Source organism: Dendropsophus ebraccatus, chromosome 6 (genome assembly GCF_027789765.1).
Source record: "Dendropsophus ebraccatus isolate aDenEbr1 chromosome 6, aDenEbr1.pat, whole genome shotgun sequence".
Taxonomy (NCBI): Eukaryota; Metazoa; Chordata; class Amphibia; order Anura; family Hylidae; genus Dendropsophus; species Dendropsophus ebraccatus.
In genome coordinates, this window is record NC_091459.1 from 122,942,883 (window position 1) to 122,970,202 (window position 27,320).

The 27,320-nt window shown below is 44.5% G+C and overlaps 1 long non-coding RNA gene across 2 annotated transcripts; it reads right to left on the reverse strand.

The window, feature by feature from the left end:
• Positions 1-823: 823 nt before the first annotated feature.
• LOC138795048 (uncharacterized) lies at positions 824-26,121 on the reverse strand. Of its 2 annotated transcripts, none has more exons than XR_011363563.1 (3): positions 25,804-26,121; positions 21,865-21,980; positions 824-1,609 (listed from the first exon to the last, which is right to left on the reverse strand). It is a non-coding gene; the product is annotated as an uncharacterized lncRNA (long non-coding RNA). The 2 variants fall into 2 exon arrangements; XR_011363562.1 differs by lacking the exon at positions 824-1,609 and adding an exon at positions 2,923-3,031.
• Between the last annotated feature and the right edge of the window lie 1,199 nt (positions 26,122-27,320).

Consider the following 27,320-nt stretch of genomic DNA (forward strand, 5'->3'; position numbering starts at 1 on the left):
TTTTTAACAAAAATCTGTTGTGGATAGGAATCATTTCCAACATACAGAGCAGTGGGGAAGGGCTCCTGCTGCTGATAGTTGCCTTACAGCTATCGACAGGTTTATGAGAAGAAGGATGATATGAGAAGACCAGAAATTCCCAATCTAGGACAGGCATGCACCAGCCCTCCCTATAGGGACCAAAGGGAACTAAAGGCCCTATTCCACGGAACGATTATCGTCCGTATTCGGCCGATATCGGCCGCTACAGACGATAATCGTCCCGTGGAATAGAGTGCAACGATCAGCCGACATAGTTCATGTCGGCTGATCGTTGCAGTTGCTTGTTTTTCAACATGTTGAAAAACAAGCGACTGATATAGCAGCGATCTGCTGCCGTCGCTCCGTTGAATAGGAGCATCGGCAGCAGACGCTGCTATATCCTATGGGCTGCCCGGACGATCAGCGATCACCCGGGCAGCCCCCCCGCAGGTCCCGCCGCCCCTCCCGCACTCATCCGCTCGCTGCAGACGTGTTGAATAGCGGCGGCAGCGAGCGGGGAACGAGGAGCAAACGAGCGCTTAGAGCGCTCGTTTGCTCCTCTGACGACCCGTGTAATAGGCCCTTAAGGATTCCCATGCACTTATACTTATGCTAGCTAAACCTGACACGAGTATAAAGTGTATTAGGCGCTCCCAAGACTCCACTGAGGAGATGAAGATAGGAGTCGGGTGTGCTGGATTTTCACTGCCTGACCCCTTTGTTCTTGGAGAGATAAGCAGCAGCCATACGGATCTCCTTGGAGAATGGAGTATGGGGATGACAAGAGATAACTGATCATTCATCTGAAGATGTATGGCCACACTTTCTGAATAGGCATAGCTAATGTCTTCTATCCCCTGGGTATCCTTATGATAATGCCCCCCTACCCCACCCCATTCTAGTAGTGCATTGCATGTTTAATCCATAAACTGCCCACATCCTGGCAGTAATCTCTAGTCCATTGTCTTCCATACGTATAAAGAATTTTTCCCTCTTTTTATAGTGTATATATATTTATAGAGAATTATAGTGAATCAATAGGCTCTAGAACTCCAAGGGTTACTCCAAGTTCTTAGTAGAATGTTTCATTGTCCGTAAGAAGCTCATTTCTCTTCCCATAGTGTAGAGTCAAGGTCTCTCATCTTGTGCCTTCTGACGCAGGTTGTCTCCCTCCTGGCATTCCTGCGGGCTGGGTACGGGATGTGCTCTGGATGGTGGGCCCTGTCACCTTGAGTTCCGTAGTTTTGTTGCCTCCAATTTGCTTTTTGTCAAGGTAACATGGAGAGGATGAGTACATGGAGGAGGATGGGGATGTTCCATCAGCCGGAATGATGAGAGCAAGAGGAAGGATCAGAAGAGCAGAAAGGGCTCATTATAGTAGACGGATGGCTTCTGCCTGTGACCTTCACCAACTTGTTCTTGGAAGGAGTAAAGGTTTTGAAAATATTTATGATGCTTTGAAATGCGTGGTTTAGGCAGTCGATCTGTGGGAGATAAGTTATTGCTGTCTCTTTTCCAAGCTTCCACTTTTTGGGATGGTCCGAGTCTGGACCAGCTGGAATACTGTGTCCAGTTCTGGAGACCTCACCTAAAAAAGATAAAATAGAACTGGTCCAAAGACGGGCTACAAAAATGGTGGAGGGTGTGAGGCATAAAACATATCAGGAAAGACTTAAGGATTTGAATCTGTATAGTCTGGAGGAAAGAAGGGAAAGGGGGGACATGGTATAAACCTTTATATATGTTACAGGACTAAATAAGGTTCAGGAGGGAAGAACAAGAGGACACAGTGAGAAGTTACTTGGGGGAAAGATCAAAAGCAACGTAAGAAAATATTATTTTACTGGAAGAGTAGTAGATGCTTGGAACAAACTAAAAAAAGACAAAGATCAGCCAATGACCACCCTCCCTGATTCGTCCCACTCCTCGCAGTGTCTGAAGTAACAGACCGCTCAGCCAATCAATAGGACAGTGACACGGCCAATGATTGGCTAAGCAGCCTGCCACTTCAGAGAGTGCCAGGAGCATACCGAGGCTAGCAGGACATAGGGAGAGAGGTATGTATAAGTTTATAATTTTACAAGAACTGCACGGACATCTCTAACAATATAGTTTATCGGCCGCATATGGGCCCGGTAAGTGAGCGCCAATCTAGCAGATCGGCGTTTACTTACATTAAGTCATCGGGCCATGTAATACGGCCCTAAGGCGATAAGCGTTGCTAGAAACGCTAATTTGGACTAAACTTGTCCCATGTAAAAATGTCAGCTATCAGCAGGAAAACGACAGCTCATAAGCTGATCACATCTTTAGAGCAGCCCTAAAAATCATTGTTACCGGCTGCACATCTCCCTGTGTAAGCAGGAGATCTGCCACCAATAGCAACAAATTTAAATGACCGCACAAATGATAAAGGAATAGTTTGCGCTCAATAAGTTGCACCATGTAATAGCAGTGAAAACGAGCACTGATCGGCACCTGTTTGCGGCTGCGAAAATCTTTACATGTAAAAGGACCCTAACCTTCACTCAGCCCAAGAGATGAGAATCATGAGTATTCCACTATTAACTCCCACTAGTAGTATGCATGCAGATGTATACATATTAAATATCAGTACAATATTAGAAAGAAGATGAGGGCACTCACCCATAAGTTGCAAAATCTTGAGTGCCCTCATCTTCTTTCTAATATTGGACTGTTTGTAAATCTGTTTATATGAGAGGAGCACCCCCTAGCAAATCTCACAAGTCCACAAGATACGCCCGCTGAGATGTTTAAGCCAGTATTAAGGGGAGTAGTGCCGGTGAACTCTTCTACTAACCTGCAGATTATATATTACTAATAATCATAGTACCAAGTCTCACTGAATCCAGAAGGAAAGAGGATCCGACATGTCTCCACTTTGGCACCAGATCTTCACTGTACTTGTCAAGACCTTGATTTATTATTTGCTGAGGATGTTCTGGTTTTCATGACCAACTAATGCACAGTAATCACCCCGGATCCTTCCCTGGAATTACATTATCACATGCTTTAAAAGGCTTTTCCAGGGTCTATCTTATCATATCCTAGGGTCTGGACTGTCAGGGAGAAGGTGGATGGTGGAGCTGGATTTGTAGACACCAAAAGGGTAATGAGACTTAACATTGCATAAATAAACAATGAATTCACCTTAACCTTTTCACTGGAGAGACGGCAGAGAGCAGCTTAAATAAAAGAGACCTACAGGGGATGTCCACTAATATTGTCTCCTGAGACATCACTGAGAAGACTACACTGCTGGGTCATCCTGGGCTGAGACAAGCAATGAATTCTTTACCCAACCCATTAATGCGCCCACATCAATATGGCACATAGATTCCCAACATTTAGACTTGTTTGGAAACACTACTGATATTGATGGTGAACTCCCAACGTAGCAACATTGAAATCATTGAATTATGTGGTGTCATCCCAATGGAATTCCTACCAACTAACACCACCACCGCCACCATGTAATGGAATATCCTTTCATACACCTCAAATATCATCTGTGATTGATCCAAAGAAAAACAAGCCAACTTCATATTTAACTTCAAGCCACATAGCTGGCATCAAGAACCCTCCTGGACGTACCAAGGGTGCATGAAGAATGATGGATCCAAAGAAAAAGTCAATGTCAAGCAGTGCATGATGCCCCAAAGGGAGTTTTATTATCCTTGTTGTACAATGCATTAACCCAGGTTCCTGAAAAAGACCCTATTCTGGGTTTGAAATCGACCTCCATTTTCATCTTAATCTTGGTGTCCTAGGATGCCTATGGGTCATTGATTTTTTTTTTCTTTTTTTGGTCGATCTCTTCAAGACACCTGAAGGCTTTATTCCATGGAACGATCATCGGCCGATATCGGCCGTTAAGGCCGATAATCGTCCTGTGGTATAGAAGGCAACGATCAGACGAGATTGTTCATGTCAGCTGATCATTGCGTCGTTTGTCTTTCAAACATGTTTGTCTTTCAAGACAAACAATTCATACAGCAACGATCTGCTGCCGCCGTGGAATAGGCTGCCTGGACAATCTAGTAGCAATCACCCAGGCAGCCCCCCCCCCGCACCTCCCTGCACCCCTCCCTGGAATAGCGGCAGCAGCGAGCAATGAGGAGCAAACAAGTGTTAATACCGCTCGTTTGCGCCTCTCAGTCGACCCATGGAATAGGGCCTTTAGGGAACTCCAGTACAGTTTCCTATGCCTATGGGCGTATCTATGTTTTCCAGGCAGCCTTAGGGCTGCATCCAACTTCTTCACCCACCAGTAATAAAATGCACAGTGTTCGGTTTAAGAAGAATCCAAGCGTGCTCAAGGTTTGCTCATCTCAAGCAGCAACGTTTTGCTCCCTCCCAGACCTCTTTAGTAGATATAGTGAGAGATAGGTCTGGATGAATCTGTGTCCACTACAGTTATGACTTGACACTAGTCCATTAAGGCCCAAAATGATGCCACCTACTCTTTTATGTTATGGGAAATCATTACTACAGAAATTACTAATTTAATTTGTCTGGTTGGAATATGCACCCATGTAACCTCGTAACTTTAGGCTCAACATCCCCACTTCCCTAATCTGTGCACAATACTACAAGCTACAAATATGCTTATATGGTTTTTATGTGTGAAAGACCTCAAATGTTAATGCTACACCTAGAAATCAACTTTCTCTTTTTTTATTTACTCTAGTCTAAACTTTGTTTTGGGTCTACCACCTTCTTCTCCAATACCAGTAGACCATCAACCATTTTCGATATGAAAAGTGCCCATTAGAGGAAAGTCAACCAAACATACAAATTTCCTCAGGTTTGGGCCACTATCTTGTATATGTATATATACTATATGTATGGAGGTCTCCCCTCATAGCAATTGTTGGAGGTAAGAGAGATTAAGCATGTTACTTCCACTAGGAATTACAAAATAAGACTACTACACAACCTAATTGGTGGCACCGAGCAAATTCTAATAGTGCTGTCCGTTCCTCCGACCGCCGCCCTGTTCCCAAGATCTTTTCTGTTATGTAAGTATGCAAATTTGCTAGTTTTGTGCATTGGTGACAGGCCCAGCGCAACCAATGTACCCATATCCCCACCCTTTAGTGATGTGTCCAGACTTGATTCTGAAGGGGACGTGTGAAGGGGAGGAAACATGGGTGCACTTGGTATGCTGGGCCTGCTACCAATGCACCAAATTATCATATTTGCATACTTACATAACAGAGAAGATCTGGGTGGCAGAGGAATGGACTAGAGATGAGGGAACAGCGTTGATGTTCAGGTTTGTACGAACTCGTACCTTCGGTATTTGACTCCCGCAGTCTTCCCGTTCTGTGGGGAAGGTGGAGACAGCTCGAGTCCCGCCTGGAAAAAAGAAATACAACCTATGGCCCAGGCTGTATTCCTGATTTCCAGGCGGGACTCGGGCTGTCTCCACCTTCCCCACGGAATGGGAAGACTGCAGGAGTCAAATGGTTCGAGTTCTTAGGAACCTGAACATCAGCACTGTTCGATCTTCTCTAGAATGGACCATGCTGTTTGCTTAAAAAGGCATGGCATCCTCCCGCACCTGAATTACCACAATTTATCATGGAAATCATGGCGGAAAGTTCAGACTTACACCCTCATACATAATGTCCTCATACATTATATATTACAGATGGCCTAACCCACTGTTAGTATAAGATGTTTGGGGAGGCTCCCAAGACTCCAGCGATAGATGATCTCAGGGGAGATAGTGGTTGGATATGGCGGTTTCTTTTTACGTTATGACCCCTTTTTTCTCATAGATATAAGTCGCTGCCAGAGCAGTCTTAGGGGATACATAGATACATGCATTTTTGTGTATGGTGAGGACAGGAGACATGTCCAGCAGAAACCTTTAGTTGTTGTGGGCTATGCACAAATCTTACAGAAAAACCTGCCAAGTTGGAAACAATATGTTGCCTGGCTGATGGCCGCCTGGCCTTTCTACTACAGTATCAAGTTAAAAACAAAATACTCATGAAACCTTAACCTAATTTTCCTTATATTCCACCAAAATCTGTCCACGAGTCCCATAGGATTGGGTATCTGCTGAGAAGTTACTTCACAATGGTGGTCTCCACTCGATTCCAGTAGCAAATACAAGAAAACATTCAGGAAGATTATCAAGATCAAAAATTAGGAAATTGCTTCCATCCCCAAAACCAGGCAACTCTTCTGATACTAACCAGGCGTCTCCTACTGTTCAGTGGTTTCCATATTCCCGAGAATAAGATCCAGATCTCAGTTAACTCCCAGGTCACTTGTTTTCTCTGATGCAGCCGAGAATGTTAAATGTCATTGACGCGGGGCAGATATGTTTTCTTGTAGTCATTCCTAAGAAACTTGGGGCTCAGTACTGACCAATCGAATTTTAAATAGACTGTAAGTGTATTTAAAAAAAAAAAAATCTACCGGTCAGTCCACAGACGTTACTTGACTTGTCTCCACTTCTCCTGACGTCTATAACATTGTTTCCATTTTAATACTTTTTTCCTTATCCTTTGTATATCTGAAATGTCCCTCAACGTTTTCCTCTTGCTCCCTTGTCTCCTACCTGACCTCCCGCACCAAATTTACAACCTTCTATCCACTTGTCCTCGTCTCCTACTTCTACTCCTCTCATCTCCCTTCATCTTCGGATTAGCCTCCTATCTCTCGCCATACACCAAAGAACATTCGTCTTAACAACTAAAAATAACCTGGAGGACCCTAGACTAAAAATATCACCAGCCACCAGGACAGAAAAATATTTAAAACTTCATAAATCTGTCAAAAACTTAAAATTGTGGTGGAAGAAAATCATAAGTTATACATTTGCAGAGTTCATGTTAACTAAGGTGATCCCTATACAGCCACCATCAGGATAACTCCTGGTACAGTCCTCCCCACATCCCCAGATCAGGTCTGTGAAGAGGTAAAGAAAGAAAATGTAGAGATCAAAAACCTTGGGTCATAAATATAGCTAAAAGTAAGATAAATAAGTGACTAACATACATACATAAACATCCACATCAATATTCCACTTATATAATACAGTCAATATATCACAGTGTATCATATTGTCCATGTATTATAGTAGTTATATTCTTGTATATAGGGGGCAGTATAATAGTAGTTATATTCTTGTACATAGGAGCAGTATTATAGTACTTATATTCTTGTATATAGGAGCAGTATTATAGTAGTTATATTCTTTTATATAGTAGCAGTATTATATTAGTTATATTCTTGTATATAGGAGCAGTATTATAGTAGTTATATTCTTGTACATAGGAGCAGTACTATTGTAGTTATATTCTTGTATATAGGAGCAGTATTATAGTAGTTATATTCTTGTATATAGGAGCAGTATTATAGTAATTATATTCTTGTATATAGGAGCAGTATTATAGTAGTTATATTCCTGTATATAGGAGCAGCATTATAGTAGTTATATTCTTGTATATAGGAGCAGTATTATAGTAGTTATATTCCTGTATATAGGGGCAGTATTATAGTAGTTATACGAACTGGAGAGAATGGAACGGCTGCACATCCCATCTATGGCTGATACTAATGCCGCTAGGCCTATATTAAAAATCAACACCAGAGTGTCTGTATATAAATTGATCAAGCCATATTGCCCCGTGTACCACCGCGCAGGTCCTCTGGTCCACACGGGTCCCTACGCTAACTCCACACCGTGTCGGTCAGCGACCGCCAACCCCGCAAAGCGTGCACGTGCAGGGAAGGGAGGCCACGGAATGGCCCTGCAACCCCAATGTCACAGGACCAGACCCAAAAAGCCCCACCAAAACCCAGCCAGCACCACCGGCGGGGAAGGCTGCCCCCAAACGACACAAGTATGGATATGGTATTACACTTACCATTGCTGCTCTCACAGAATGGGGAAGACATAAGGTCCAGACATGTGAGCACAGGCATATCCTGCTAAATTTGGTCATGTGGGTCTTATAAGGGGGCGACCTTCTCCGCCGGCGGTGCTGGCCGGGTTCTGGTGTGGTGTTTTTGGGTCTGGTCCTGTGGCATGGGAGTCGCAGGGCCGTCCCATGGCCCCCGTTCCCTGACTGTGCGTGCCTGCGGGGTTGGTGGCCACTGACTGGCACGGTGTGGACTTAGTGTAGGGACCCATGTGTATCAGATACCGGCACGAGGTACATGGGGCAGTATGGCTTGATCAATTCATACACAAAATTCTGATGTGTATTTTATTTAGCCTAGGGGCACTAGTATCAGCCATAGGTGTGAGGTGCAGCACTCTTTTTCTTCCTTGAGCCGCATTTTGTTTCTCTCTTTTCTCCGTGTTTTTGCACTCCTCCTGGTGAGACCCACATGACCGCAATTAGGAGACACCTGAGTGCACATGGTTTTAATCCCTCCTGTTTTTTCCCATTCTGTCTGTAGCAGCTATGGTGAGTGCTATACCTCATCCAGACTTGTGCTGTTTGGGGGCGACCTTCTCCGCCGGCGGTGCTGGCCGGGTTCTGGTGTGGTGTTTTTGGGTCTGGTCCTGTGGCATGGGGGTCGCAGGGCCGTCCCATGGCCCCCGTTCCCTGACTGTGCGTGCCTGCGGGGTTGGTGGCCACTGACTGGCACGGTGTGGACTTAGTGTAGGGACCCATGTGTATCAGATACCGGCACGAGGTACATGGGGCAGTATGGCTTGATCAATTCATACACAAAATTCTGATGTGTTTTTTATTTAGCCTAGGGGCACTAGTATCAGCCATAGGTGTGAGGTGCAGCACTCTTTTTCTTCCCTGAACCGCATTATAGTAGTTATATTCTTGTATATAGGAGCAGTATTATAGTAGTTATATTCTTGTATATAGGGGGCAGTAATATAGTAGTTATATTCTTGTATATAGGAGCAGTATTATAGTAGTTATATTCTTGTATATAGTGGCAGTATTATAGTAGTTATATTCTTGTATATAGGGGGCAGTATTAAAGCAGTTATATTCCTGTATATAGGAGCAGTATTATAGTAGGTATAATGCTTCAGGAAGATACAGGTGCCGGCACTGTCTGAATACTGCTCAATCAGTAGCTGTGCGCTGGAGTCGGATTAAGGGCTAATAAACTGCACTGGTAAGTAGCCGCGGTGCTCGAACAGAGACAAGGGCAGTACGGTGTATAAAATAGAAAATAAGTCCAAGCACTCACCGGATGAAGGGATCTCTTTGTGCGTTTATTCAGACATCACAGGGAGGGAGCGGTGGCAAGGGTGCGGGAGCGTGTAGCAGACAACTGTTTCGCGCCTCAGCGCTTTGTCAAGTCTTACATCACTACCGGGGGAGGGTAGTTTAAATAGGTTACATCATGCATATGCAAATAGTATTCAAAATAGGTGAAAACAAAAAATGTTACATACAAGTACAAATTATCTCACAAGAAAACACTCCAATCATTCCTCTCATTGAGGCCATTGGGACCGGTCGCATCTAGAGTGGCAATCCATGTTGCCTCTCTCCTGAGGAGGTACTGATGTCTGTCTCCTCCCCTATCAGGTTGATCCACCTTCTCTAAGCCCAGAAAACGCAGGGAGCTGGTGTCACCTTTGTGGACAGAATTCACATGCTCTATAAGGCGGGGAACACCTTTCCCCGTCCTTACTGAATAGGCATGCTCTTTGTACCTGGTCCACATCGGGCGTTTAGTTTTGCCAATGTAGAAGCGGTGACACGAGCATACAAGCGCATAGACAGTGTAGGGGGTTCTACAGGTGATGAGGCTATCGATATAGCAGTCTACTCCATTCAGGTTAATATAAGCAGTAGGAATAAGCTGCGGGCAGTACTTACAGCTACCACATCTTTTATTTCCTGTCAGAGGAGCTCTGGTGAACCACTCATCTGCCGCTTTTTTCTTTTTGCACATATTCACATTGAGCTTATCTCCAATGGTGCGGTTTTTGCGGTATGTGATGAGGGGTCCCTGAGCTGCAATCTCCTTCAGGTCATCGTCCTGTTCCAGGATGGGCCAATGTTTCCAGATGGCTTTAGTGATGCACTGATTCAGCGGTGAATTTTGAAAAACAAAAGAAAACCTATTTAACCCTTTCTGTTGTGTGGTCTTGGATCTCAGTAGGTCTGATCTGTTCAGCATATTGGCCCTGGTTCTAGCTTCACTAATAACCTGTTCTGGATATCCCCTTGCTGAGAGTCTTCTCTCCATATCTGCAGCCTGTACAGCAAATGATTGATCATTGCTATTGATACGTTTAAGCCTCACTAGCTGGCTGAATGGAATGGAGTCTTTAATGCGTGTGGGGTGAGAGCTAGAGTAGTGCAAGATGGAATTGCATGCGGTTTCTTTTCTAAACACTGAGGTGTGCAGTGTGTTATCCACTACGTCCACCTGGACGTCCAGAAACTCAAGGGATCGGTTCCCTATCTTATATGTGTAATGAAAAACAACAGGGCACTACTACTCAAATCAAATCGAAAAGTATACCATAATTTTCGGGGTGCTCAACCCAAAAATGACATAACAAAAGCAACTGTATCCAAAAGAAGAAAGAAAAGTATGTCATGCAAATATGGGTGGCACATCCAAATAATAAATAGTCGTATCTCTCACAATTAAGTAGAGATTAGTGAGAGATACGACTATTTATTATTTGGATGTGCCACCCATATTTGTATGACATACTTTTCTTTCTTCTTTTGGATACACTATCTTATATGTGAAGACCATGTTCACACTATTCACTTCATTAAGGTAGGTGACAAAATCAATAAATTTACTTTCTTCTCCAACCCACACAACGAAGACATCATCCACATAACGAAAATACGCCCTGATGCTTCCGATGTGTGGGTTGCGAGTGTTAAATACATAGTCATTTTCCAGCTTGGCCAAAAAGAGGTTTGCGTACGTGCAGGAGACCGGCGTGCCCATAGCAGTACCGATCTCCTGCCCGTACCATTGGTCCTCAAACATAAAGACATTGTTACGCAAAATAAAGTAAAGTCCTTCTTTCACAAAATTTCTATAGGCTTGAGACTGGTCTGTCCTAGATAGGAACCAATCGATTGCCTCTACACCCGCATCATGAGGGATGCGGGTGTAGAGGCTTTCCACATCGACTGAGGCCAGGATACAGTCATCAGAGAAGTGCACTGAGTCCAGCATGTTTATGAAATCTCCGGAATCTTTTAAATAGCCAAGTGTTTCGGCTAGGAGGGGTCTAAGAGACCAGTCCAGGTATTGGGACAGGAATTCGGTAGGGGACCCGATGGCGGACACGATTGGGCGCCCAGGTGGTTTGTCCAGATTTTTGTGGACTTTTGGTAAGAAATACCACCTGGGCGCTCGGGGTGTCGGGGGGAGTAACTTTTCAGCTGTTTTTTTGTCGATTGCTCCAGTACTGCTGTGCTTGAGCAAGAGGCTACGTAATTGCTCATGGATCTTGGGTATGGGATTTTTTGTGAGGAGTTTATATGTACGGCGATCGCCTAATTGCCTCTGAGCTTCCTCTATGTAGTACGAGCGCGACATTACGACCGCTGCCCCCCCTTTGTCAGCCCTCTTTGTTATGAGGTCAGGGCGATTGCGGAGCCACTTGAGTGCTCTATCTTCCGCCTTAGACAAGTTTTTGGTCGCCTTGGGGTACACGAGAGCCTTTACTTCCTGTACTACCGACTTATGAAAGGTGTCAATGGCTCCCCCTGGGGTAACCTGGGGACAAAATTTAGATTTGTTGCCCCCCATAAACACTGTTTCAGTGGTAGAGCTGACTGCTTCTTCATACCCGGCCAAAAAACGTGTACATTCAATCTCCTGCACATTAAATTCTGCTGGGACTTGGAATCCCAAAGGACCCACTGTACAACGAGACTCGCCTCTGGTTTGCTGCTTATTGTGACTTTTATTAACAGAGAAGTGTTTAGTAAGATTGACTTTGCGTACACCTTTGAACATGTCAACATCAAATGTTGTAGGGGAAAAGTCCTCTGTGAGGCCATAATTAAGGCCCTTGCTAAGTAGCTGTTCACATTCAGGGGGCAGGGGTACTCCAGAGATGTTTATGACATTCGGCTTTTCATTTAATGTTTCCAGGTTACTTGCTTCCTGTAGCCTTCTTTTCTGCTGTCTTTTTTCTCTCTGGAATCGTGCCTTCCTGCCTCCTCTCCGTGTTTTTCGCCTAAAGGGACGCTTCTTGGGTTCTGGGGTGTATTGGTTCTTCCTGCTGTCGTGCTGGTAGTGGGCTCGTCGGACGCGCTGGTGTCAGATTCTGTGGTCCAATATTCTGAGTATCTTTTTTTAGGGCGTTGTTTCTTTTTGTTTTTTTGCACAGTTAGTTGCCAGCTGAAAATCTTTTGCGTATCGTAATCAAGCTTGTCGCGCATGAATTTATCACGCTTAATTTGCTTGACCTCTTTTTGCATCTCATTCAGCTTCTTGTCTAACTTGGAAAAGAAATTTGTAGATTAGCTTGCTGCTGCCCTTGTCCTGTATTCACACTTCATGCGGCATAGGTCTGCAGTAATAGCCTCATATTCCTGCTGGTTCCTATCCAGCACCAAGTTCATCAGGGTGGAGGCATGTGTCAGGTGTGCTTGCTTCCAGGCATTAGTGAACTGCGGGTCGTCCTGATACTGTGATGGACTCTTGTATCCTCTCAAGCCTCTGGGAATACGTCCGCTTTCTTTGTATGCCTGCAGCGAGTTGATCGTCCAGAATAGACGCATTTCTTTTTCTGCAGCAGCTGTGATGCGGTATTCTAATGTTTTCAAGCTGATGACTTGGAATTCATCTTTATTGTTGCAAGATGTAAAATATGCTCCCGCACCTTCCCTCCCTGCATAAATGGAGTCTGTGTCTGTAGCCTCCAAGTCCATCTGCGCTTCTGTAGCCATCTCGGACGTGCTCAGCCAGAAAAAAGGGGGTATAATGCTTCAGGAAGATACAGGTGCCGGCACTGTCTGAATACTGCTCAATCAGTAGCTGTGCGCTGGAGTCGGATTAAGGGCTAATAAACTGCACTGGTAAGTAGCCGCGGTGCTCGAACAGAGACAAGGGCAGTACGGTGTATAAAATAGAAAATAAGTCCAAGCACTCACCGGATGAAGGGATCTCTTTGTGCGTATATTCAGACATCACAGGGAGGGAGCGGTGGCAAGGGTGCGGGAGCGTGTAGCAGACAACTGTTTCGCGCCTCAGCGCTTTGTCAAGTCTTACATCACTACCGGGGGAGGGTAGTTTAAATAGGTTACATCATGCATATGCAAATAGTATTCAAAATAGGTGAAAACAAAAAATGTTACATACAAGTACAAATTATCTCACAAGAAAACACTCCAATCATTCCTCTCATTGAGGCCATTGGGACCGGTCGCATATAGAGTGGCAATCCATGTTGCCTCTCTCCTGAGGAGGTACTGATGTCTGTCTCCTCCCCTATCAGGTTGATCCACCTTCTCTAAGCCCAGAAAACGCAGGGAGCTGGTGTCACCTTTGTGGACAGAATTCACATGCTCTATAAGGCGGGGAACACCTTTCCCCGTCCTTACTGAATAGGCATGCTCTTTGTACCTGGTCCACATCGGGCGTTTAGTTTTGCCAATGTAGAAGCGGTGACACGAGCATACAAGCGCATAGACAGTGTAGGGGGTTCTACAGGTGATGAGGCTATCGATATAGCAGTCTACTCCATTCAGGTTAATATAAGCAGTAGGAATAAGCTGCGGGCAGTACTTACAGCTACCACATCTTTTATTTCCTGTCAGAGGAGCTCTGGTGAACCACTCATCTGCCGCTTTTTTCTTTTTGCACATATTCACATTGAGCTTATCTCCAATGGTGCGGTTTTTGCGGTATGTGATGAGGGGTCCCTGAGCTGCAATCTCCTTCAGGTCATCGTCCTGTTCCAGGATGGGCCAATGTTTCCAGATGGCTTTAGTGATGCACTGATTCAGCGGTGAATTTTGAAAAACAAAAGAAAACCTATTTAACCCTTTCTGTTGTGTGGTCTTGGATCTCAGTAGGTCTGATCTGTTCAGCATATTGGCCCTGGTTCTAGCTTCACTAATAACCTGTTCTGGATATCCCCTTGCTGAGAGTCTTCTCTCCATATCTGCAGCCTGTACAGCAAATGATTGATCATTGCTATTGATACGTTTAAGCCTCACTAGCTGGCTGAATGGAATGGAGTCTTTAATGCGTGTGGGGTGAGAGCTAGAGTAGTGCAAGATGGAATTGCATGCGGTTTCTTTTCTAAACACTGAGGTGTGCAGTGTGTTATCCACTACGTCCACCTGGACGTCCAGAAACTCAAGGGATCGGTTCCCTATCTTATATGTGAAGACCATGTTCACACTATTCACTTCATTAAGGTAGGTGACAAAATCAATAAATTTACTTTCTTCTCCAACCCACACAACGAAGACATCATCTACATAACGAAAATACGCCCTGATGCTTCCGATGTGTGGGTTGCGAGTGTTAAATACATAGTCATTTTCCAGCTTGGCCAAAAAGAGGTTTGCGTACGTGCAGGAGACCGGCGTGCCCATAGCAGTACCGATCTCCTGCCCGTACCATTGGTCCTCAAACATAAAGACATTGTTACGCAAAATAAAGTAAAGTCCTTCTTTCACAAAATTTCTATAGGCTTGAGACTGGTCTGTCCTAGATAGGAACCAATCGATTGCCTCTACACCCGCATCATGAGGGATGCGGGTGTAGAGGCTTTCCACATCGACTGAGGCCAGGATACAGTCATCAGAGAAGTGCACTGAGTCCAGCATGTTTATGAAATCTCCGGAATCTTTTAAATAGCCAAGTGTTTCGGCTAGGAGGGGTCTAAGAGACCAGTCCAGGTATTGGGACAGGAATTCGGTAGGGGACCCGATGGCGGACACGATTGGGCGCCCAGGTGGTTTGTCCAGATTTTTGTGGACTTTTGGTAAGAAATACCACCTGGGCGCTCGGGGTGTCGGGGGGAGTAACTTTTCAGCTGTTTTTTTGTTGATTGCTCCAGTACTGCTGTGCTTGAGCAAGAGGCTACGTAATTGCTCATGGATCTTGGGTATGGGATTTTTTGTGAGGAGTTTATATGTACGGCGATCGCCTAATTGCCTCTGAGCTTCCTCTATGTAGTACGAGCGCGACATTACGACCGCTGCCCCCCCTTTGTCAGCCCTCTTTGTTATGAGGTCAGGGCGATTGCGGAGCCACTTGAGTGCTCTATCTTCCGCCTTAGACAAGTTTTTGGTCGCCTTGGGGTACACGAGAGCCTTTACTTCCTGTACTACCGACTTATGAAAGGTGTCAATGGCTCCCCCTGGGGTAACCTGGGGACAAAATTTAGATTTGTTGCCCCCCATAAACACTGTTTCAGTGGTAGAGCTGACTGCTTCTTCATACCCGGCCAAAAAACGTGTACATTCAATCTCCTGCACATTAAATTCTGCTGGGACTTGGAATCCCAAAGGACCCACTGTACAACGAGACTCGCCTCTGGTTTGCTGCTTATTGTGACTTTTATTAACAGAGAAGTGTTTAGTAAGATTGACTTTGCGTACACCTTTGAACATGTCAACATCAAATGTTGTAGGGGAAAAGTCCTCTGTGAGGCCATAATTAAGGCCCTTGCTAAGTAGCTGTTCACATTCAGGGGGCAGGGGTACTCCAGAGATGTTTATGACATTCGGCTTTTCATTTAATGTTTCCAGGTTACTTGCTTCCTGTAGCCTTCTTTTCTGCTGTCTTTTTTCTCTCTGGAATCGTGCCTTCCTGCCTCCTCTCCGTGTTTTTCGCCTAAAGGGACGCTTCTTGGGTTCTGGGGTGTATTGGTTCTTCCTGCTGTCGTGCTGGTAGTGGGCTCGTCGGACGCGCTGGTGTCAGATTCTGTGGTCCAATATTCTGAGTATCTTTTTTTAGGGCGTTGTTTCTTTTTGTTTTTTTGCACAGTTAGTTGCCAGCTGAAAATCTTTTGCGTATCGTAATCAAGCTTGTCGCGCATGAATTTATCACGCTTAATTTGCTTGACCTCTTTTTGCATCTCATTCAGCTTCTTGTCTAACTTGGAAAAGAAATTTGTAGATTGGCTTGCTGCTGCCCTTGTCCTGTATTCACACTTCATGCGGCATAGGTCTGCAGTAATAGCCTCATATTCCTGCTGGTTCCTATCCAGCACCAAGTTCATCAGGGTGGAGGCATGTGTCAGGTGTGCTTGCTTCCAGGCATTAGTGAACTGCGGGTCGTCCTGATACTGTGATGGACTCTTGTATCCTCTCAAGCCTCTGGGAATACGTCCGCTTTCTTTGTATGCCTGCAGCGAGTTGATCGTCCAGAATAGACGCATTTCTTTTTCTGCAGCAGCTGTGATGCGGTATTCTAATGTTTTCAAGCTGATGACTTGGAATTCATCTTTATTGTTGCAAGATGTAAAATATGCTCCCGCACCTTCCCTCCCTGCATAAATGGAGTCTGTGTCTGTAGCCTCCAAGTCCATCTGCGCTTCTGTAGCCATCTCGGACGTGCTCAGCCAGAAAAAAGGGGGTATAATGCTTCAGGAAGATACAGGTGCCGGCATGATGATGTCTTCGTTGTGTGGGTTGGAGAAGAAAGTAAATTTATTGATTTTGTCACCTACCTTAATGAAGTGAATAGTGTGAACATGGTCTTCACATATAAGATAGGGAACCGATCCCTTGAGTTTCTGGACGTCCAGGTGGACGTAGTGGATAACACACTGCACACCTCAGTGTTTAGAAAAGAAACCGCATGCAATTCCATCTTGCACTACTCTAGCTCTCACCCCACACGCATTAAAGACTCCATTCCATTCAGCCAGCTAGTGAGGCTTAAACGTATCAATAGCAATGATCAATCATTTGCTGTACAGGCTGCAGATATGGAGAGAAGACTCTCAGCAAGGGGATATCCAGAACAGGTTATTAGTGAAGCTAGAACCAGGGCCAATATGCTGAACAGATCAGACCTACTGAGATCCAAGACCACACAACAGAAAGGGTTAAATAGGTTTTCTTTTGTTTTTCAAAATTCACCGCTGAATCAGTGCATCACTAAAGCCATCTGGAAACATTGGCCCATCCTGGAACAGGACGATGACCTGAAGGAGATTGCAGCTCAGGGACCCCTCATCACATACCGCAAAAACCGCACCATTGGAGATAAGCTCAATGTGAATATGTGCAAAAAGAAAAAAGCGGCAGATGAGTGGTTCACCAGAGCTCCTCTGACAGGAAATAAAAGATGTGGTAGCTGTAAGTACTGCCCGCAGCTTATTCCTACTGCTTATATTAACCTGAATGGAGTAGACTGCTATATCGATAGCCTCATCACCTGTAGAACCCCCTACACTGTCTATGCGCTTGTATGCTCGTGTCACCGCTTCTACATTGGCAAAACTAAACGCCCAATGTGGACCAGGTACAAAGAGCATGCCTATTCAGTAAGGACGGGGAAAGGTGTTCCCCGCCTTATAGAGCATGTGAATTCTGTCCACAAAGGTGACACCAGCTCCCTGCGTTTTCTGGGCTTAGAGAAGGTGGATCAACCTGATAGGGGAGGAGACAGACATCAGTACCTCCTCAGGAGAGAGGCAACATGGATTGCCACTCTATATGCGACCGGTCCCAATGGCCTCAATGAGAGGAATGATTGGAGTGTTTTCTTGTGAGATAATTTGTACTTGTATGTAACATTTTTTGTTTTCACCTATTTTGAATACTATTTGCATATGCATGATGTAACCTATTTAAACTACCCTCCCCCGGTAGTGATGTAAGACTTGACAAAGCGCTGAGGCGCGAAACAGTTGTCTGCTACACGCTCCCGCACCCTTGCCACCGCTCCCTCCCTGTGATGTCTGAATAAACGCACAAAGAGATCCCTTCATCCGGTGAGTGCTTGGACTTATTTTCTATTTTATACATTATAGTAGGTATATTCCTGTATATAGGAGCAGTATTATAGTAGTTATATTCCTGTTTATAGGAGCAGTATTATTGCAGTTATATGTGCACAAGCCAAAAAGACAGAAATGGCTGCACATCGCACCCATGGCTGACACGAAAGCTTATTCAGCTACATTTAAAACCAACATCAGAAGTTAGTATATAATTTGGCCAAACCATATTGCCTCATGTACCACGTGCAGGTCTTCTGATACACAAGAGTCCCTAACCAAAAAACATCACTGTGCCGGTCAGCGACCACAATCCCCGCAAAACGTACGCAAGCAGAGAAGGGGGTCCACGGAATGGCCCTGCAACCCCATTGTCACAGGACCAGACCCTAGAGGGCCCCCAGGACCCCGCAGGCGCCACCAGCGGAAAAAGTGGACGCCAAGCAGCACAAGTGTGAACAAGCTCTTACCTCTCTCCATTCCTCTGCAGGTAGAATGGGAGAATACTAGGAGATCCTCCCCTTATGTACACAGGTGCTTCCTGCTAATTTGGATCACATGGGTCTTACAAAGCACGAGTGCTAGCCACAATGAAAAAAGGGACAGAATACATAAAATATGCACAAGCCAAAAAGACAGAAATGGCTGCACATCGCACCCATGGCTGACACGAAAGCTTATTCAGCTACATTTAAAACCAACATCAGAAGTTAGTATATAATTTGGCCAAACCATATTGCCTCATGTACCACGTGCAGGTCTTCTGGGTCCTCTAGGGTCTGGTCCTGTGACAATGGGGTTGCAGGGCCATTCCGTAGCCCCCCTTCTCTGCTTGCGCACGTTTTGCGGGGATTGTGGTCGCTGACTGGCACAGTGATGTTTTTTGGTTAGGGACTCATGTGTATCAGAAGACCTGCACATGGTACATGAGGCAATATGGTTTGGCCAAATTATATACTAACTTCTGATGTTGGTTTTAAATGTAGCTGAAGAAGCTTTCGTGTCAGCCATGGGTGCGATGTGCAGCCATTTCTGTCTTTTTGGCTTGTGCATATTTTATGTATTCTGTCCCTTTTTTCATTGTGGCTAGCACTCGTGCTTTGTAAGACCCATGTGATCCAAATTAGCAGGAAGCACCTGTGTACATAAGGGGAGGATCTCCTAGTATTCTCCCATTCTACCTGCAGAGGAATGGAGAGAGGTAAGACCTTGTTCACACTTGTGCTGCTTGGCGTCCACTTTTTCCGCCGGTAGCGCCTGCGGGGTCCGGGGGGGCTTTTAGGGTCTGGTCCTGTGACAATGGGGTTGCAGGGCCATTCCGTGGACCCCTTCTCTGCTTGTGCACGTTTTGCGGGGATTGTGGTTGCTGACCGGCACAGTGATGTTTTTTGGTTAGGGACTCGTGTATCAGAAGACCTGCACGTGGTACATGAGGCAATATGGTTTGGCCAAATTATATACTAACTTCTGATGTTGGTTTTAAATGTAGCTGAATAAGCTTTCGTGTCAGCCATGGGTGCGATGTGCAGCCATTTCTGTCTTTTTGGCTTGGGCATATTATTGTAGTTATATTCTTGTATATAGGGGCAGTATTATTGTAGTTATATTCTTGTATATAGGGGCAGTATTATAGTAGTTATATTCTTGTATATAGGAGTAGTATTATAGTAGTTATATTATTGTATATAGGGGCAGTATTATAGTAGTTATATTCTTGTACATAGGATCAGTATTATAGCAGTTATCCAAACGAAGAGAAAACAACTTTCACTCACCAAAAATCGCTGCAAATCAATCCATTTATTCAGTCTTGACAGACATGTGTGGGGAGGGGGAGTGAAAGCAGGGGCGTCCTGATATAGCAGACACTATACGGACTTTGGTGCTAACTCAGACCTGCTCTACAAGTTGCTAACTATAGTAGTTATATTCTTGTATATAGGAGCAGTATTATAGTAGTTATATTCTTGTATATAGGAGCAGTATTATAGTAGTTATATTCTTGTATATAGGAGCAGTATTATAGTAGTTATATTCTTGTATATAGGAGACAGTATTATAGTAGTTATATTCCTGTATATAGGATGCAGTATTAGGCTATGTTCACACTACGTGAAATGGCCGCAGAACTACAACCGTAGTTTTGCGGAGTGGGACATAGCTTTATTTTTAATGGGATCCCGGCCGGAGCGTACACACATCGTATGCGCTCCGGCCGGGATCCCCTGCGGCGCTGGAAAAAACTGACATATTATAGTAGTTATATTCTTGTATATGGGGGCAGTATTATAGCAATATAGTTATATTCTTCTCATGTTCAATGCACCTTTAACTTCTCTGTTTCACATGCCAAATATATTTTGTAGTTTTTGGCATTTAATTCTGTACATTAATATATATAGACTTGCTGAAGTCCGTGTACTGGAGACATGAAATAATCATTGTGGTGACGGCGTCAAATATGAGGCATCTCACCCAATATATGAAGCAGATCCCTCTCGTATGACAGAAAATAGGAGAAATACAAATATGCAGTCAGTCTGCAGAAATCGCCTCTAGATATGAACCTCTGATTTTTATTATCTGGACAATTTCAACCAATACAGTTGTTTTTTCAGGTCTATTTCTGTTACATACCAATTGCTGTCTCTTTATTCCATACAGTTAAGCACAAAGGGGGACATTTATTAAGTCCGACGGTTTTTACGGCGGACTTAAAAATTTCCCCGCATCTCCGGTGCTACGGAGATTTATGTAGAGGCGTACTGCCTCTACATAAATCCTGTGCGTGTCGGTGCGCACGGCAGAAAACCTACACCACCTGAAAAGTGGAGTAGGGTTTTGGCGTATCTTTTGCCGGAGCAAACGATAAATCGCGGACTCTGAGTCTACTGGGGGGAGCTCACAGGGGGCTATATACTACTGGGGGACAGCGCACAGGGGGCTATATACTACAGGGGGAGAGCGCACAGGGGGGCTATATACTACTGGAGGAGCAACAGGGGGCTATATACTACTGAGGGAGAGCGCACAGGGGGGGCTATACACTACTGGGGGAGCAACAGGGGGGCTATATACTACCAGGGCAGTCACCCTCTTTGTACCTAATATCAAAGGCCTGGTGAGAGAGAAAAAAATGCCAGTTTTCCCGCTAATAAGCAGCAATTCTGTATATAAATAGTTGAACGTTTGTGACAAAGTAACAAAACACGTTTCCTACTGATGTTCAGCTCGGACCTTCACCTGACTATAGACCCCGGTAAGTGGACCTTCACTAAAAGTTGTTGAGTACCCCTGCTATATATGATGTAGAAGCAGCTGGAGGGAATTTGTGGTGGGGTGTATAAGTCATATAACTTATATTGTTATTACCAATAGACCTGGCTTCACCTTTGACAGGAAGTTGAAAATTGAAGAACTCTACAATGTGTATTGTGTCCAGCTCCCTGTCTCCTCCCCAGTGGCGTAACTAGAAATGGCTGGGCCCCATAGCAAACTTTTGATTGGGGCCCCCCTTACCTGTATGTAAGGAGCAAAAATCATTACCAAAATTATCATACATTATTAACATATATATCACCGTCACATAAATCAAATCCTGTATACAGAGACCAATATAACTAATAATACCAGTATACAAGGAACAACTATTACCACCACACCATGACCACTAACATCACCACCATACTGTTACCACCAAATCCAGTATAGTAAGATGAATAGTACAAACAGTACCAGTTTACAAGGGACAAATATTACCACCATATACTGACTAATACCACAACTCTACTACTGAATAAGATCCACTGTACAAAGACCAATATTACCTTATACAGCGACCATATAGAGAAGTACCAGCTCTACCCAGGCTCTGCCCACCATAAGTGACCACAGTGCAGTTAGAGCCAATGACTCACAGGAGACGTCTTCTTTGAGTGAATCACAGGGGCTTCTGCTCACTTTTCCTCTTCTTCTCCATCCGGCCCAGGCCATCATGAGGACTTCTCTCAATAACGAGTCCTCCATGTAGGATCTGCAAGACAAACATTTTAGGCTCCTCACTCTTGCACCATCATCATCCTCCATATCTATAATGCCTTGACTGTGCCCTCATATAGTGGTTAGTCCCCTCTGTATCCATAGAGTAGTTAGACCCCTCTATGCCCCCAATATACCCCTCTATGCCCCTATATAGTGGTCAGGCCCCTCTCTGTGCATCTGTATAGTAGTTAGGCCTCCCTGTGCAGGTAGCCCTATTAGTAGCTGGATGTGACACTGTCGGCTACAGCTACTCGCAGGCCACAGGCCTAATGCAGCTACAAGAGAGAGTGACAGCGGCTATCTACTCTATGGGTACTTTCACACATACAGTATCGCAATGAATTTCATGCTGCGAGTTCTGCAGTGAAATCTGCTGCGATACTCTGTAGTGTCATTCGTTATGGCTATACAGTCTCGCAGCGGATTTTCATTCTGCTGCGAGAATGTGGCCCCTTCCCACCTAACCCATCAGCTGTCCGGCTAATACATTACCTGTCCCTGTCCGCGCTCCCACCTGCTTCTCTGGCGTCCTGCTCAGCCAATCCCTGGCTGCGACCGGTCAGCACACTAACTGACTCAGCAGGACGCCAGGGAGCCAGAGAAGGGAAATCCTCTACGATGCGATACATGTGAAGGCAGCTACCACTGCAAAACAGCGACTGTCTGGGAATCGGGATTGTACAGTGGGGGCTGCAACTGAATATGGACCATGTGAGTGGCTATGGTCCCCCTGGGAGTCTTGGATGACCACCTATACAGCCCATATTACAGTATAATCCACCAATATATACACATACCCACACACAACACACTTTACATATATTGTAATATCACACAGAAAGACACGACATAAATATATAATATATGCACAAACCCATACTGTACAAACAGGCAGATATACACAAGTATGCACACACACCAGGGCCGGACTGGAACTTAAAATCAGCCCTGGCACTCAAACCTCAGCAGCCCTCATAACATATATCCCCCCCCCCCCCCCCAGATATATCATAGATAGCAATGTTCTAAACATGCTGTAGCGAATTCTGCTCACTACTTCATTAAATATATGAACCCTACCATCAACACATAAAAAAACAACATAATCTGCTGTGGATTTGTTGTTGCATATTTATGTATTTCAGCAGCATCAATGGATTACTAGTGTCAGTGCACTTAAAGGGAATCTATGAGGTCCATACCAGGTACAGAGCTGTAGATCCCAGCAGAAAGGTGCAGGGGAGATATAAGCGACAGCGACAAGTCCAGTGTAAACATTTATAATTGTCCTCTCTGAGCCTCCACATAGTATAGGCAGGGCCGCCAACAGGGATTTTGGAGCCCCATACAGCCAAAGTGTTTGTGGCCCCCTTAACAAAAGGGCCAATGGCCCACTCACACCTTGGACATGACCCTATTATTAAAACATACTGTTAATTAATACCTGATAAAAGTATAAGTTTAACATGAAGATGAATGTGACACTATTAAAAATACACTCCAGGTCACCAGTATATGAAGTGTATGGATATGGCGGCTTACACAGCCTCTGCCTATACTGTAGTAGCTGCAGACTACTATCAACAGAATACTGATGACCAAGTGATATCTTAAAAGCTGCATAGCCCCTCAACTAGTTTCACTTGCAAAGAGCGTCATCAGGAGGATGTAGTGTGCCCTTCTCCTGATGACACTCCTTGCGAAGGGGTTATCCAGAATTAGAAAAAACATGTCTGCTTTCTCCCAAAAACAGCACGGCAATACCACATACAACCTGAGCCCGCTTTTTGGAAGAAAACAACTATGTTTTTCTAATCCGGGATAATCCTTTTAATTTTATAGTATTGATTATAATTAGAGATGAGTGAACCAGGCCGTGGTTTGGGTTCGGGTGCATTTGAATCCCGCTGTCTTCTTGTTCCTTTGGGAAGGTAGAAATAGCACGAGTCTCGCTTGGAAAACAGGGATACAGCCTATGATCTTGGCTGTATTGCATTGCTGTTTTCCAGGTGTGACTCGTGCTATCTCCACCTCTGTGGAACAGGAATTCAAATGCCAATGGTTCAGGTTTGTATGAAGCCGAACCTTGGCCAGGCTCACTCATCTCTAATTATGACCATAAAGTTACTACATGTGTGCACAAACAGCCATTTTAAGATCAAATTTAATTAATTGAACGCCATACACCATAAAGGATCATTAAGGACTTTTTGAGCAGCTACTGTATGACTCAAAAAAGTGTGTGTGAACATAGCCTGACAGACAAAAGTCCAAGAGTTCAATCTGGTGTATTAAAATTCACAACTCTATAACAGGTCCATGATGCACGACACCATTGTTACCAACAAATGCTCTATGTGATGGTAATTACGTGTTGTATCAGGGATTTACTATAGAGTTGTGAATATTATTACACAGAAAGAAAGTGCTGCACTTTTGTATCTGGAATCCTACATACATTTAGTCACATTTAAAGTGAACCAATCAGCCCAATCGGGCTGATATGGTTCCCTGAACTGCTGTATACAGCTCCTGCAGCAGCCACAGCACATACCGGCTGCAGCAGGAGCTGTTTAACCGAAAAAAGGACTTTAATCCACGGGCACGTGACAGGTAGTCATCTGGGCTGCTCCCTGCCTGTATCAAGGCACCGCTCTCTGTCTGTCAGTGCGCTCGTAGGGATGATTGACAGGCAGAGAGGCCAGTAAGGGACCTCTCTGCCTGTCATTCATCTCCTTGGAGCGCGCTGACAGGCAGTGGTGACTAGATCCGGGCGGGGAGCCGCCCAGATGACTACCTCCCCGCCGGTGCCTGGGGGGATTAAAGTGCTTTTTCCGGGTACACAGCTCCTGCTGCAGCCGTGGCCAGTATGTGCCACAGCTGCTGCAGGAGCTGTATACAGCAGTTCAGGGAACCATATCAGATTGTGCTGATTGGTTCCCTTTAAATACAGATTATTGCAGTGGTGTAAGTGCTGTAGGATGTGCTGCTCACCTGTATCAACACATCACGCATGCTATACATACATCATAAACACACAACACACACTGTGCATACATACATATATCATATATACACACACACTGTGCATACATACATATGTACACATGTAGCCGGTATTAAACAGATTGTGCAGACGCTACAATTCGTGTATGGTCAAATGGCAGCACGATTTTTCTAATACAGGCAGAATACACTTTGGTAGCGCTGTATACTGCAGATTCCCTGGGCTGGGTGCACTACAACCAACCCATGGCGTCCCTGTCACACAATGTACACTATACACTAGGACAGCATCTCCTTCATGTAAAAAATGTGTTTTCATATTCTACCACATTGCATATACAAAATATATATAATACTGTATGTGCAATATGTCAGAATAAAAAGACACAGTTTTTGCATGAAGTAGAATAACACATTCTGTACAAACATACATTATACTGCATGCCTACTGCACATATATGCATATATCATAAGTATAATACAGAGGCATGCATACACTATATACACACACACACTGTACATAACACATATATCATGTAAACACACATATATACTGTACATACATACATGCATATATCATAAACATGCTAAAGAGGCATGCATACACTATATATACACACACTTACGGTACATACATATATCATATACACACACATATATTACATACATATATACACACATACTATACATACAGAAATCCCTACACACACAATACACATACTGTGCACATTGCATACTTGATATACATATAGATATACACTATATGTAACATATGCACTCACACTCAAGGAAAAGAAACAGTCACTTACTCTCCATCAATAAGCTCCTTACATGTCAGGATGTGACAGCTCCTCCCTCACAGCCAGCTCGTGCTCCCCTGCCTCTTCCTCCCTGCACCGACAGCAGAGCTCAGCAGGAAGGAGATGATGAAGTCCCTGTGTGGGGGCAGGGAGAGTTGGCTGCCGTCCTTACACAGGGGGAGAGAGCAGGCTCCGGCTGTAGCTTGGTGGGAAGAAAATTCTCACCAAGCAGTGCTGTTTGTTATTAGCAGCAAGAGGCCCCCTCTGAGTGACTCCTCAGTCCCCCTCCTGTGCTGCAGCTTCTTCTCCTCTGTCCCCCTTCTCTGCAGCGCGTCCAGGAAATGACGTCAGCTGCCATAGAGAAGTTTGTAGTAGACAGACATGCCTGTGCGGCACCTCCACAACACCTGGGTACTACTAAAGGAGCAGAGCGGCCCTTTGTTCTGGGGGGAGGGGGGGCGGAGGAATATGCCGGCCCATCCTAATCTGGCAGAGTATGAGTGAACAGCGCAGCGGCCAGCAGCGCTGTTCTCTCAACCACTGCAGGGGCCGATGGAAGTGTGCACGGGGACCAGCGGCCCCTCTGATTGGTAATCCTGGCGGCCCAGCGGGCATTCGCCCGCTCCGCCAGATTACCAATCCGGGCCTGACACACACACATCACACACACACACAGATACAAACACATGCAGATTACACATAGATCCAAAATACATGTATACACACAGATGGGCACATTACAGGATAAACAAATATGCCAAATACAGATACAAGCACATGCAGATTACATATATACCTCCACTAACACACAAACACATAACATAGATGCAGAAACACACACATTACACAGATACAAACACAGTCACACATACATCCACTTATTATACACACATACCCAGTCATACATACACTTATTATATACACATACACAGTCATGCATACACTTATTATACACATACATAGTCATACATACACTTATTATACACATACACAGTCATGCATACACTTATTATATACACATACACAGTCATGCATACACTTATTATACACATACACAGTCATACATACACTTATTACACACATACAAAGTCATACATACACTTATTATACACATACACAGTCATACATACACTTATTATACACATACACAGTCATACATACACTTATACACATAAACAGTCATACATACACTTATTATACACATACACAGTCATACATACACTTATACACATACCTAGTCATACATACACTTATACACATACACAGTCATGCATACACTTATCATACACACATACAATCATACATACTGTATGTATGACTGTATGTGTGTATGATAACGGTATGTATGACTGTGACTGTGTATGTGTGTATAAGTGTATGTAACATACACTTATACACACATACACAGTCACAGTCACACATACACTTATTATACACACATTACACACATAGACCAATGTGAACACAGTCACACATACACTTACTTTTTATACATAAGGCTGGGGGGTCCAACTTGTGAAGTGTCT